This window comes from Clupea harengus, chromosome 25 (genome assembly GCF_900700415.2).
Source record: "Clupea harengus chromosome 25, Ch_v2.0.2, whole genome shotgun sequence".
Taxonomy (NCBI): domain Eukaryota; kingdom Metazoa; phylum Chordata; class Actinopteri; order Clupeiformes; family Clupeidae; genus Clupea; species Clupea harengus.
In genome coordinates this window covers 14,228,807-14,240,084 of record NC_045176.1, presented here as the reverse complement: position 1 = coordinate 14,240,084, position 11,278 = coordinate 14,228,807, and positions in this window count along the sequence as shown.

The following is an 11,278-nucleotide window of genomic DNA, read 5'->3' as shown; positions in this document are numbered from 1 at the left end:
TAAGGCGGGGATCCCACTGACTAATAGTAGAAGCAGAAGATTTTCTATTGATGGCTATGGTCAGGATCAAACTGCTAGCATTATGCTAATGACGTGGGAACAGAATGTTGATTCGAGCTGAGCTTGGATAACTTTCTGAGCTTAAGGCAACACTCATCAGTGGCAGTTTAGCATATCCTAGACACTTTTCAGGCATTCTACCAATCAAAGCAAAAAAAAATCTTAAAAAATGTTTTTGTTGTTGTTGTACAGAATGTTAGTTCTTTGAATGATTTAGATAGATGGAACTTGAATTGAATTATTATGGTTGGAGTGTTGCATCATGCTTTGCTGCTGCCATTTTGTTATTTTCAGTACGATCCCATAGCAGTAGACCCTAGGAGTAATCAATGAGCCATAATAATTGCACATTACATTCTTTCCTAAATCCACCTAAATTTTGATTTAACTTCATACACTTCATTACGCAGTTGCTACCACTGTATGGTAATCAACCATATAAATGTGAGCTTCATTACATGTTTTAGGTAACACTTTACTTCAATCAAGTGCAAACATAAGGTTTTCTAATATTTGTATAATGTTTCATGTTTGACACAAACCTTCATATTTGCATGTGAATGTTCATAATTTTATATCAGAAAAACTCATACTATGTTTTAGCCATTTACAAATGTATGACACTGTGGTTTACAACTTGGTGCAAAAGTAGCAAAAGCACCCATATGTATTTATTGTGTATCACGTTATAATATTTAAAGCGTGAGCTGTCAGGTAGTTATTGCAACTTATAAATGCAATCACCAGAACTCTTATAAGTGGAAGCTTCTTTACACTGAGACATTTTTTACTATTTAATGACAAGACACTGGTGTCATTCATTTTACAGATAAGATGATAAGATGCATTACAATGCAATACTGAAATGAGCCTTCTATGCCAGGCCTGTGAAATGTGAAAATAAAAGAATTGCATACAAAGGCCTAGCTTATGGCTAGCAGCTTTATAAAGCATTATGAATATGTTATAAACCTCAGTGAATGCACTTACAGAAACCTGATATGATTACAATGCTCTATGAACATCCAAAACTAAAACTTTCAAACTCATTATACACTTTTGTGTGGAAGAGGGTGTATGGTAACAGTTATATTTGTGTTGTGACCTACTACAACAAGTTCTTAGTCCATTTCATAAGTAAGACCGTGTAATCTTGTAAAAAAAATAGATGAACAATTATAACCAGTTGTGATAACTGTCCTGTTAAAGGTTTACAAGATAGTGTACTGTTTTGGGGTATTTTCCTGTGAATAGAAAAAGTGATTTATAACGGCTTGCGTTAACTCTTACAACGTATTGTGTTCATAGAGCATTATAACCATGGTGATGGCAAAATAAATAGTGTTACTGATTTATTTTTTCACTGTTGCAACCATAGTTTTTTTTTTAAGGAATTAAGCATTAATAATAATTTATAGATACAGATGTCTGGAAAAGAATAAAATATGAGCCTTTATGTTCATGATACATTTTATTTTAAACAATATATCTTTGCAGACAACAAATACCAAGCTGGATTCAGTATATACAATGTTAAAGAGAAAAAAAGAATGCTTTTCACTACTAAAATAAAAAGTTATTGTATTGTTTTAAAAAGCAATGCACTCATACATTTGCAATAAAGCAAGTTTTATAGTGCCCAGTAATTCATGTTGGCTGCCTGGCACCATTAACATGTAACCAAAGCAGAGACCAAAAGAATGTAACATTGCAGGCTTTTAACACATCATTCAGCAGTTAGGTATATAGCAAACATTACATGAACTGATGGTTTGGGACAGTTGTCCATGCATAGATACAGCAGAAATTTTATGGGATTACACATGGGATTTTTCATAGGATTATTTCATGCAACCCAAAAATTATCAATTGTCTCATCAAAATATTTAGTTTTAGTAGAAAGAAATAATGAATGAATGAATACATTATTTTTGAAACTGTATTACACAGTCACCAGTCCAGTATCAAACACAAACTAAAACATAATGTGGTCAGATTTGACATTTAGTCAAAAGAATATTACAAAACCACTCAACAGATAGACTTGACTTTACACTATACACTGTCAGACATTTTGATGTGGAATCAGATAACACATGATTCAGGCAACACAGATAGATATCTTTTCCTTCTGAAATGCAGACATGACTATCTGTAGAAACAAACAAACAAGAAAACACATAAATAACATATTTAGCAATCAAAAACATTGCCGTTTCATTCATGTTTGTCAATCATTTAATTCACATACTGAGCATTAATGCCTCAGTGATACAAAAGTGTGACGCTGCTTATCAGCAGCAAGTAGCAGCAGTTCTTTACCTCATCCAGTACCGGACAGTCATCAAAATGTTGAACGCAATGGTTTTCAGGAAGAGGATTCTTAGACCCAGAACACTCAGTGACAAGAAGTTCAACTTTTCATCTACAAAACAAAAATACAATGATGGTAAATACAACATATAAGTTTTCCAACATCAAACAATTTCTCCACAGTGTCCCCCAATAACCATCAACAATTCAGTGAACTCCCCATGCTTCATTTCTCCCTTATTTTACAGCATTGTGTTCACAGTGCTCTCAGTAGTTTGAACATGTCTTCCCCAGCACATTATTCTGTGCTTTTATTGTTATTGAATAGCCAATATTATACAACAGTTAGATCTGGTGCAACAATTTGTTCATCTCTGATTGGAACTGGCACATCCATACAAACACGAGTTGAGAATATGTGTTGGAACATACCTGGTTCAACTCCTCCACCTGCTCCAGGCTCACATTTTTTACCATCTAGAAGAACAATTCAAATAGGATTAAGCCAGGGTAATTCAAAGGAGGTTAAAAGTCAATCTGAGTTGTTATTTGTTATCTGAGAAATCAGTCTGTTATAACACCTTTGTTGATAATTATGTGATTGCCATTATATTAACTGCAAATTTCCATCTTAAGGTTGTCAAAACAGCATGTGTCTCATTGCTGGGCCAAATGTATGAGTAGCCCAAAGACTGTCACAAAGTAGCTCTATAAGGGGTCGTACTTTGTACTATAATTATAAAAACAATTATAACATTCTAAAGGTAGTCCAAATACGGTAAGGCTAACAACTTGCAAAAACTCCAGCATTTATGATCTGTTATTGATGCTTTATGGTTGTTCCTCTTTCTTTGTTGGATATACCGTACCTAAAGTGGGACATTGATCGTATGTTGACATGATGGCAGCCTTGCTATAGTAGGAGTCACCGACGATACGTGTGGCCTCCGATTCTTTGAGAAAATCAGGCTCGTCGGTAGATCCATTGATGGAGTTTAAGTCAATACCCAGGCAGGCAGTTGTATTGTCTCTTGCAAGCTTGTAGTACTTTGGTTTCGCCTTGGTTTCTAAAACAACACAAACACAAAAAAGAAATGTTAATGAAACAGTCATAGATCCATTCATTTAAAGCAACACCATGCAACAACGTGCCACTTTTTGAGGTATAATATAATGAGCAACAACATTCCTAAGAGCCCTCCAGGCTATGCCCTGTGTAGTTCTGGGGTTTGGGTCAGAACACCTCGCCAAAATGTAAGAAAGGCATTCACAGCATTACATCGCCAACAATATGGCCAAAAGGCACCAGTTAGCATGCTAGCAAGCTTTTATCAGCACCAGCTGGGCTGTTGGTGGTGTTTGGAAGGTTTTTGCTTGCTAGTTTTAGACCAAAACTCAATAATGCTTCCTCAAATAAATAGCAAGATATGTTTTACTGAGATATATTTATGACAGTGGTAATATCAATTCAACGCAAGACAGAAAAACACAATAAGGTCTGTGGTTAAGAGTTTGTGTACAAACATATTTAAATATGTATTAATTCAACAGGTGTATCTACTGACAATAAGACAACAGAAAGTAATATCATGGTTTTGAGATATTGGACTGTAGTGTTTTTACTTTCACACACATTGACCCTTTCAAGCATATATAAAAGCCTAAAGGAATTTGTTGAAGTCTATTCTATGGTGTAGCCTGATAAATACTTTCCAGAGCAAAATGGTACAAATCAGCCAATAAATCACTCCACTGGATACCTCAAGGTTACAATCACTAGTTTGAATAATTCGTCTATTATAACAACAAAATTACTTTAATTTCAGTTTTGTAACAACACTGCAAGATATTGAAGGGCAAGTTAAGATAGACAGTTTATTACTCATTAACATATGCAATTATATGTGTGTGCACATTTCTCAATTCAGTTAGAGAATTCTCATGTGAGGGTGTAGTCACGTTTTTATTAATATAAAGGCCTGATACAAAAATGATAAAGGATTAGGAATTGATGCAACTGAAGTATATTTATAATCGACTCATACTTGTATTCACAGTCAAAACTTTACAGTTAGTATATTCTACTACGCAATAAACTCAATGTTGAGACTCGTCCTAATGATGTTCTTGATCCAAAAATGAACTTAGAACTCCAAGTTGCCATCTGTATATGATAACCCTTCATTATACAGCAATTGTTTGATACTTTGGTCTCATAGCTCATCAAGGACTTATAACATATCTATGGGTTTAATGCATGTACTGTTCTGAAAAGGGATCAGATACTCACTATTGTCAATTGTCAATGTTGTTCCTGACCCAAAAATGATCTTGCTAAATCCAGCTGAAGTCACACTATGCTTACAATGTGAATGATAACCTATTGACCTTTTCTTTCCAAGTGTTGCTTAGCATTTGAGCGTTGATTTGCGGCAAGAAATTAAGCAAAAACTGAAAGTAAATACACTTAAATGAGATACCCTGAGGTCATTTATTTAACAAAAGCTATCGAGTAAGAAACCCTTGTGGTCAACAAATGACGTAAAATGTAGTTAAAGTTTTCAATCTTACTTCATTGTACGGTTAATTTTGTCCCAGTTCCAAAGATGATTTTGATAGAATTTGTCACACTGTGATTGTCTTTCACACATAAACCTGTCTTGCCCGGAATAACTGCAACTTTTGCAGGACTTCTGTAAATGGCTAGATATGGCACTTAAATACAGATACTAACAATAGAAAGAAATTTTTTTTCTTTCTTTTACGTTCTCTCTCCCATAGTTTTTGTTTCATAGCTGGGTGGACGTTTTTCCAGATACTGTATTCCAACTTTCAGACTATTCATGATTTTATATTTGCGTACTGTACGTAACAAAGTATGTCAAGAAGACTTTAGTGTTTCAACAATTAACCTTGGCCTCCAGTCCCAGTCACTCAATATATGACAACAATAGTCCGAGGCAATCAGAAAAGCTATGAAGTCCATCTATCTGTATGTAAAGGTAGCAGTGTGTGCTTTTGTGAATGAAATTACCATTCACTCATTTTTGTGTTCATTAATGTTTAGCCTAGTGAACCATTATCTGTAGTCTATGTAATGCTTCCTAATCCTTTTCCAATTTCATTCAGTCTAACTCAATATTTCCATATTTATCCCTTCACAACTTTCACAAACGTTCCTCTCAAAATGTGTACAAATATAATCAATTATTTATTTTGTAATAAACATTAGAATAACACTCTGTGTCAATTCAATTATTACATATTGGTTATATTTGTTACAATACTCACTGGTTTCAATGATGAGTTGTGTTCCTGAACCAAAACTTAGCTTGTAACCACTACCAGTCACACAGCATGTTAATTCATAACAGCTACTCTGTAAGCACTGAGCACAGATTTTTTTAGTATAACCTATCAATATGTTTGTATGTTATGTTTATGTATAGATAGTTTGTATATTGTTGTTAAGATGTTACTAGACCACAACCAATAGCTTATACGTTTTTACAATTTTATATGAGGAAAACTAGCGCATACCGGACAAAACATTATCAGGTAGATTCCATTGTTAAAAGTTTTCTGTTGGATGTTAAGAAAAGAGAGAACTTAACGTAATATAATTTATGTAATGTAATGACAAGTGACAGTTGGCTATCTACAGTTGCCTATTGCAAATACATATCATGTTCTAAAAATCAAGAATGTTTTCACATTTTAAAGTTAAAAAAGTGATACTTACTACTATCAACTGTTAGCGTTGTTCCCAATCCAAAAATTAACTTTATGACTCCACTAGTCACACTACACATCGCCACTGAATAAAAAGCTCACCCTCAATTGTATCAAACCTAAATGAGGCTTTGTTTTCTTAAATAAAGTAACTTCCATTTGTAAACCGCAATATATTGCAATGGGAATATTCCAATATTCACAAATAATATGTATTAATGTAATAATGTGGGTACTAATACTAAAAATGGCCATTCAAAGTAACAACCATGAACTGAAACAATGACGCTTGGATTCAATTCAAAATTACCGTGTGATAATTTGTGCTAATTTCATAATTTCTACTCACTTGGATTAACTCCAACTTTTGTTCCATGTCCAAATATAATCTTGTAGCTATTCACACAGTCTCAAACCACAGGACAAAAATGGAGGAGAGCTTCATAGACACAAATGGCATGCATCTCTGATCTCCATTTTGAAACTAGATATATCAAACCATGTTTTATGTTAAAATTTTTGTTTAAAATTTTAAGGTTTTTGATCAAATATAAAGGGACAAATGAATATTACTTACTCAATTGGACAAGTAGTTTAGTCCCAGATCCAAAAATGACTTTGTCACCATAGTTATTCACACAGTGGAAATGATGAGTATAAAACTATGGCCTGCTCCTTGTACTTGTTAGCAATGCTAGTCTGATAAATTGATCAGTGAAAGAACATCTTAATTGATTATTATGACCTAGAATCAATTATTTGGCTGCAGGTAGCCTTTCCTCATACACTATATTGATCAGTATTGACTACATTCTTCATAGCTCACTGTTACTTCTGTTTAACAATAATGTCAATTCTCAAATTCTAAAACAAATGTATCGCATAATTTCACTAATTTTAGGCACTAATACCAAAAATGGCCATTCAAAGTAACAACCATGAACTAAATCAATGACGCTTGGATTCAAAATTATAGTGTGTGTTTGCTATGGATGGTAAATCATGCTATGAACAAAATATGATGAGATATGTACTACAATCACAGTCAGCAAACTAGTGGACACCCCAGATAATAATGTACACCTTATGATAAGGCTTGTGAAAATTGAACATAAGTTTCATTTGAACTCAAACATGTTTATGATGGGCACACTTACTGCTTTCAACACTGAGTTTCGTTCCATATCCAAAAAACATTTTGTTCAGTCCAGTTCCAGTCACACACTGCATTCGCTAAAAGCAATAACTTCCTAAATATGGAGGCCAACCCTCTGTAGCCTAATGAGCAGTGGCATTAAATCGTGTAACAAAATGAAAATTCATCAAAGTTGAGTTGCATTTAGTAGGAATTTGATCATGATGGTATTTTCTGAATTTAAAATAATTCAATTTTTTGAGAACATGTTCAAACGTCTAAACATACAACAGAGGCTATAAATATTTTTGTATTAAGTACAGAGAGTTGGCTATTTATGCAGCAAATACAGACTATGTTCCACAAATCCAGAAAGTTTTTAAAGGCTGAATTAACAGAGTGGTACTCACGACTATCAACTATCAGCGTTGTTCCTGAGCCAAAAATTAACTTCCCAAGTCCACTAGTAGTCACACTACACATCGGCATTGAACAAAAAGCTCACCTTCATCTTTATCTACTGTAAATGAGGTGTACTGTTTTAACAAAGCCTATGTTTACATTAAGTTATTAGGTTTACAATTATGTATAATGCCAAAATTTCATATTCACAGTAACAAACGACAATACATTTCTGAAATGTATATGATTTTAGACTACTGAAGAAGAATGACGTTACTCTGAATATAAAAGAGGGACCATTGATTGGCCTACTTTATCTAACATTGGCTTTATGGAGGTTTATTAATGTGGAATAAACTAGCAAAAGTACTAACACTGTTCACCTAACTAAAAACTTTGATGATTTACATGTGAAACTTTTAACCGCTTATGATATTAACCCTGCAGTCTTTCTTTTCCCAGCAAATGTGGCCGATTTATAAAATAATTTCATGATTAGAAGTCAGTCCAATTACTGTTATCAGCCAGTTTTGTTTATGAGGACATAATGAATATTACTACTCTGAGTTCAGTTTCTTTAAATGCATCTCAATGTTTGTCTTTGTTGTTCAACTCCAGTGCAGAGGTAAATGCAGCATCAAGATTTATAGTAATTAACTATGAACAAATGATTTGCTTGTTTCAGGTATGAACTAGCCTTACTAAACGGATTACGATTCCTGCTTTTTGTCATTATAATCACCAAAATATTATAAAACAGTTAACATACATTTTGAAAGCTTTGCTTCAAAGGACAGGACAAAAATGGAGGTGAGCTTCATAGACACAAATGGCATGCATCTCTGATCTCCATTTTGAAACTAAATATATCAAACCATGTTATATGTTAAAAAGTTTTAAGGTTTTTGATCAAGTATAAAGGGACAAATTAATTTCACTTACTCAATTGGACAAGTAGTTTAGTCCCAGATCCAAAAATGACTTTGCCACCATAGTTATTCACACAGTGGAAATGATGAGTATAAAACTATGGCCTGCTCCTTGTACTTGTTAGCAATGCTAGACTGATAAATTGATCAGTGAAAGAACATCTTGATCAGTATTGACTAAACTCTTCATAGCTTACTGTTACCTCTGTTAAAATAAAACTGTAATGTTCTTGAATTGAATGTCAATTTTCCTATTCTACATAATTTCACAAATTTTAGGCACTAATACCAAAAATGACCATTCAAAGTAACAACCATGAACTGAATCAATGACAGACAGACAAAATATGATCAGATATGTACTGCAATGACAGTCAACAATCTAATGTACACCCCAGATAGTAATGCACACCTTATGATAAGGCTTGTGAAAATTAAACATAAGTTCCATTTTAACTCAAACATGTTTACGACGGGCGTACTTACTGCTTTCAACACTAAGTTTCGTTCCATATCCAAAAATGTATTTGTTCAGTCCACTTCCAGTCACACACTGCTTACACTTAAAACAATAACTTCCTAAATATGGAGGCCAACCCTCTGTAGCCTGAGGAGCAGTGGCATTACATCGTGTAACGAAATGGAAATTCATCAAAGTTGAGTTGCATTTATGATGGAATCTTCTGAATTGAAAAGAATTCCATTTGTTTGAGAACATGTTCAAATGATAAGTCTAAACATACAGCAGAGGCTGTAAATATGTGTTGTACAGAGAGTTGGCTACTTCTGCAGACAATACAGATTATGTTCCACAAATCCAGAATGCTTTTAAAAGGCTGAATTAACAGAGTGGTACTCACGACTATCAACTATCAGCGTTGTTCCTGAGCCAAAAATTAACTTCCCAAGTCCACCAGTAGTCACACTACACATCGGCATGGAACAAAAAGCTCACCTTCGTCTTTATCTACTCTAAATGAGGTGTGCTGTTTTAACAAAGCCTATGTTAACATTTAGTTATTATGTTTACAATTATGTATAATGCCCACATTTTATATTCACAGTAACAAACGACAATACATTTGTGAAATGTATATGGTTTTAGACTACTGAAGAAGAATGACGTTACTCTGAATATAAAAGAGGGATCATTGATTAGCCTACTTTATCTAACATTGGCTTTATGGAGGTTTAAACATTTTGAATAAACCAGCAAATGTACTAACACTGTTTACCTAACTAAACACTCAGATGATTAAAATTTGAATCTTGTAATTTATGTGAGATATATGTGATTCATAGTAATTAACTATGAACAAACATTTTTTGTTTCAGGTATGAACTTGCCTTACAAAACTAATTGCGATTCCTGCTTTTTGTCATTATAATCACCAAAATATCATGCTGTTAAAATATATTTTGGAAGATTTGCTTCATGATGCTTTCTTCATAAAGAGAGCCAAAGAGGCTGATTTAACCACTTCTACTCACTTGGATTAACTTCAACATTTGTCCCATGTCCAAATATAATCTTGTCGTAGCTATTCACACAGTCTCAAACCACAGGGCAAAAATGGAGGAGAGCTTCATAGACACAAATGGCATGCATCTCTGATCTCAATCTTGAAATTAAATATATCAAACCATGCTTTATGTTAAAAATAAAGTTGTTTAAAGTTGTTGTTTTAAGGTTTTTGATCAAATATAAAGGGACAAATGAATATTACTTACTCAATTGGACAAGTAGTTTAGTCCCAGATCCAAAAATGACTTTGTTATCGTAGCCATTCACACAGTGGAAATGATGAGTATAAAACTATGGCCTGCTCCTTGTACTTGTTAGCAATGCTAGTCTGATAAATTGATCAGTGAAAGAACATCTTGATCAGTATTGACTAAATTCTTCATAGCTTACTGTTACCTCTGTTAAAATAAAACTGTAATGTCAATTCACCTATTCTACATAATTCCACTAATTTTAGGCACTAATACCAAAAGTGGCCATTCAAAGTAACAACCATGAACTGAATCAATTACGCTTTTTCACTAATTTAACAAAACACTTCATCTACAACTACAGCTGGGTAGTGCTGAATTGGTTTTACTAGTGATGCCAATCAATTAGCACTTCTTCCCATTTCTTTTACAGACAAAATCTTCATGACTTACTTGGTTTTATGGTCAGTTTGGCTCCACTCCCAAAGAATATCTTAAATCCAGTAGTCACACAGCCATTGATCGAATATCAAAAACATAACCTCCTACACTGATAAACTTTAGCTTACCGTCGCCATTTAAAACCTTTATAGAGTAAATGGAGAGATGCATAAAAGGGGAAAACTGTGAATTCCATTTCTTTCTATTATCATTCTCGCTGTTCATGTTTATATCCACAGACAAAAAGATGTTGTATATTGTATATGATGGCATAATGTGCAATACAATGATCAATTTGCATACAGAAAAACAAATGTCATCTTAATTGTATAGAATTTTAAATATTTTTGAATAATAAACAGAGCCAGTACAGAGCATTAATCCAAAATAATACAAAAAAATGATTCTATGGAGATTTTTGTTCTTTTCCCAAAGAGCATTTTATATCCAGCAATTTTGCAGCCATTTAACTAATACCAAAAGTCTACCAAGACAAATCATTTGAAGATCTATGTCAAACTGTAGAGCATAAAATGGATTGCAGAGATAT